The 4,364-nt window shown below is 54.2% G+C and overlaps 1 non-coding gene across 1 annotated transcript; it reads left to right on the top strand.

Annotated features, from left to right (window-relative positions):
• The first annotated feature begins 3,057 nt into the window (after positions 1-3,057).
• Positions 3,058-3,196, top strand: LOC124693883. Its single transcript, XR_007000329.1, has one exon. It is a non-coding gene; the product is annotated as a small nucleolar RNA Z247 (small nucleolar RNA).
• Positions 3,197-4,364: the final 1,168 nt, after the last annotated feature.

Below are 4,364 nucleotides of genomic sequence, written 5' to 3'. Positions count from 1 at the left end.
AAAGATAGGTGCCACTCAGAAGACACTTCTAAACATGTTGCATTATAACGACAATTAGTATAGATGAAATAAGACAGAGCAATTCACATAATTTCACACTAGTATTGATACATGCAAATCCATGGATCATCGCCAGAAAAAGGATACACAATTGAGGATGGGTTGATCAGCCAGCCAAGATCATATGTTTCAATTTCCAAGTCAACTTCATCACTTCACAGAATTGCAAACTACTGTTTCTAGTCTTGAAAACAACCAAAGAATGGTGCTGGTTACAATGAAACCATCCATGAAAAACATGCATATCAAGCACCGCAAACAGACTCAGAACTCAACACTAGTAGGATATACTATCTCTACTACTCCCTCCGTTCTTTTTTAATTGACTCGAATTTAGTATAAACTTGTACTAAATTCGAGTCAATTAAAAAAGAACGGAGGGAGTACTATAATATGCACCAGTTTTAAAATTTGAATTTCATTCCCAATCCGTACTCCCACCAGGCAACGCAAAGTCCCGTTTAACCGTCCACACCACCTCAACGGACGGTTGTCAGCAGATGGATTCGCCCCGGCCTGCTCATTTCCCGCTCACTCTCCCGCGCACGTAGTTTGGCAGGTCCTCGATCTCTTCCAGACAACTCCACAAGCTGTAGCGCTTAATATTTTAATTTCACAGCTCCGCACACAACGCCTCCATCTGGTTGCAATCCTATCACCTGCATCCTCTTGCTGCTGGCAGCGCGGACAATCCCGAAATCGGTGGCCGAGCTGCCGGCAACTACGCGCCTCCGAAGCGGCCGCCACAACAGCGAGGGCCTCTCCTGCAACTCCAAAGTCCAAACCATCGCGCGTTCCGCCTTGGTCAAGCCTTGCCTCCAAGAGCATGGCCCGGCAAGTTTTGAAGATGCACAGGAGAGCCAAGAGTAAAATACATGGTAGGTACTTAAACTTGTTGGTGGGGTTCGATTAGGTCACCGTACACTCCCAAATTACGGTCACTGAAGATGTGAGATGTGTGCACATACGGTCACTCGATCCAGTACCTAGCGGTATTTACTGACATGGCATACACGGGACCCAGTTGCCAGCCTAGTAGGTTTATTTATATAGTATAAACAGAGGGCATAAATTGTGAAAATATAATTTGGGAACTACCAGGGACTAAAGTGAAAACTAACGCAGAGATAAGGCTGCGGCGTTGTGGCCGTGCAGTTACTGATTCGCTTTTCTATCGCCGCGTGCAGCTACCCGCCGGCGATCTCGAAACACGGCGACGACGCTACGGCGCGGAAGCGACCGAGGACGTGGTTGATCTTTCCTTGCTCTCCTCTCTCTACCCTCCAGGAACTAGCTCTTCTCTCCTACCGGCGCAGCTAGAACGCGAACGGCGTCCAGTTCATGCCGCCGTCAAAGCTCCGTGTTCCTGCGGCTGCGGACCTCGTCGAGCCCGGCCACCTTGATTTTTATCCTCGCCGTGCCTACGCTACCTCCAGTGAAGAAGGAATCGACGCGAGGAGCTTCGTGTCGTCGTGCAACACTTCATCTGCCTGGAAGCCTCGCCAAACATCTGCGCGCCCAGAGCTTCTCCCCGAAGCACCCCTGCTCCTGTAGCCACCGTCGACATCCATGTCGTCACCTCCTTGCCCCACCGGCCTCCTCTGCTTTTGCGTCCTGGGCGCCGAGACCGAGCCGGGAGCGGCGGCCCACCGAGCGGACGATGGGATGGCGAGAAATCTCGTCGCTACAGACTAGCAGCGTGCCAACGGGAAGCAGTGCCGACCATCACCAGGAGAGTAGGAGAGGCGCGCAACCATGGCCCCCTGCTCGCGCCGGCAACGGCATGTGGTTGTGTTAGACTGTATATATACGTAGCTTCTGTGTATTATACCTGTAACATTGTATGTGTTGTACACTATAAATATAAACCCTACGCCAACCCTATTGGGTGTTGAGCGTTCCCAAACCCTGTTTTACATGGTATCAAACCTAACCGATCCTATGTCTTCCGCTGCCTCCACCGAGTCGGCCGCCGCCGCCCTACCAGCCGCCGCCGCCACCTCGGTCTCCGTTGCCTCGAGCACGTCGACTTCCTCCGCGATGGCGTCGTCCACGGCCACCGCGACGGTTTCGCCGTTCCTCGCGGCCTTTCTCGCCGGGACTGCTCCACCACCTCTTGTCCCGCCGCCGATCTCCACGCGGTCGGCGGGATCGCTCTTCAACGACAGTGCTGGGTGGCCTTTTGCCGCCGTGGTGTCTCCTCTTGCACCGTCCACGGTCTCCGCGGCGATGCCTCCTGCGGCGATGCCATCTGCGGCGGTTACCGCCGTCCGCCACGCACCCGCCGCGGCTGCGCCTGCTCCGACTCCTCCTCTGCCGTCGGCGCTATATGGCGCCCCTGGTGCTCTCAGTGCTGTTGCACCGCCGCCGCCGGGCGCGTCGGCGCCTGTCGTCCCATATGGTGCTGGTCTCTATGGCCAGCCGCTGTTTTACGGCATGCCCCCATTATCCTATGGGCCGCACTCGCCGCCGCCGCCTCCACCAGCGGCTGACCCGACCCCTGCCCATGTGCCCGATGCTGGCCCTAGTGCCTCGGCTGCGCCGTTCCACTTTGCTCACCTACTGACGGTCAAGCTCAATGCCAACAATTACCTTCTGTGGCGTGCTCAAGTGCTGCCTCTTCTCCGCAGCCATTACTTGGAAGGATTTGTTGATGGCACGTTACCGTGTCCCCCGGCTGTTCTTCATGTCACATCCACTGATGGTGCTCCGATGGTTGTCCATAACCCCGCGCATCGTCTTTGGGTCGCTCAGGATCAAGCCATCCTTGGCGCCATCCAGTCCTCGCTCACTCCCTCGGTGGCGGGCATGGTTGTGTTTGCTACGACCTCGCGCGATGCTTGGGGAACCCTCGACTCCAGCTTCTCCTCGCAGTCGATGGCTCGGTCTATGGCGATCCGCACTAAGCTTGGTGAAATCAAGAAGCTGGATTCCCCCATGTCCACCTATTACAACAAGGTGAAGGAGATGGCGGATATTCTTTCCTCCATTGGGCAGCCTCTCCGTGATGAGGAATTTACCTCCTTTCTCCTCAATGGCCTTGATGAAGACTATGAAGCCCTTGTGGAGAACATCAATGGGCGGGACACCCCTCTTCCGCCTCGCGAGCTCTATGCTCGCCTCCTCAACTCTGAGCAACGCCGTCTCAAGATGCGCCCTGATGGTCCCTCCGATGCCGTGGCCAATGCGGCCTACCGTGGTGGCGGACGTGGCCAACAGCAGCCGTGCCCGCAAGGCGGGCCCCCGCCGCAGCCTCGCCAGCCAGCCACGCCGCCCCGCCCCAACAATAACTCTGGCGGCCGTGGTCGCGCCTGGCAGTGCCCGTCCTGTGGTGCCAAGGTACCCTGTCAGCTGTGCGGTATTGAGGGACATCTTGCCTCTCGATGTCATCGACACTTCAAGCAAGAGTTTCTTGGCATTGGGAATGATGGCCGCGGTAATGAAAAACAGGCGGCTCTTGCGACACAGGGCTCTACTTCGTCGTACCCTGTTGATCCCACGTGGTACATGGACACGGGTGCTACCGATCATCTGACGCATGATCTCTCTCACCTCACCGCGCGGGAGTCCTACACTGGCCATGATCAGGTTCGCACTGCTGACGGGACATGTATGCACATCTCCCATGTTGGCCAGGCTTCCCTTCTTACCCGTACATCTAAGTCTATTCATCTTCGTAATGTTCTCCGTGTTCCCTCGGTCACTCGTAATTTACTGTCTGTTAAAAAGCTCACTCTTGATAATGATGTCTTTGTTGAGTTTCACCTGTTTCATTTTTTTGTCAAGGACCGAATCACGCGGGACGTTCTTCTTAGAGGTTGGAGTCGCCATGGTCTTTACTCCCTTGATGTGCCTGCCGCCCCCCATGTTCTCAGTGCCGTGCGAGCTTCGTCATCACATTGGCACTCTCGCCTTGGTCATCCTGCCACTCCCATTGTTCGTCATGTGCTTCGTCGTCATGATCTCCCACTTGTGTCTAGTAATAAAGATTCTGCAGTCTGTGATGCCTGTCAGCAAGGCAAGAGTCATCAGTTACCCTTTTCAGTGTCAAATTATGTAGCCAAAACTCCTTTAGAGCTTATTTATTCAGATGTGTGGGGCCATGCCCAAACTTCAGTTAGTGGACACAATTATTATGTCAGTTTCATTGATGCTTATAGTCGCTTTACATGGATTTATCTTCTTAAACGCAAGTCTGATGTGTTTGATGTCTTCTTGCAATTCCAACGTCATGTAGAAATGCTCCTTAAAGAGAAAATTGTTCATGTTCAGTCCGACTGGGGGGGTGAGTATCGTAATCTTAG

This window comes from Lolium rigidum, chromosome 2, assembly GCF_022539505.1.
Source record: "Lolium rigidum isolate FL_2022 chromosome 2, APGP_CSIRO_Lrig_0.1, whole genome shotgun sequence".
Lineage (NCBI taxonomy): Eukaryota > Viridiplantae > Streptophyta > Magnoliopsida > Poales > Poaceae > Lolium > Lolium rigidum.
Note: the sequence above shows the minus strand (reverse complement) of the source record. Positions and strands in the feature narration are given on the sequence as shown.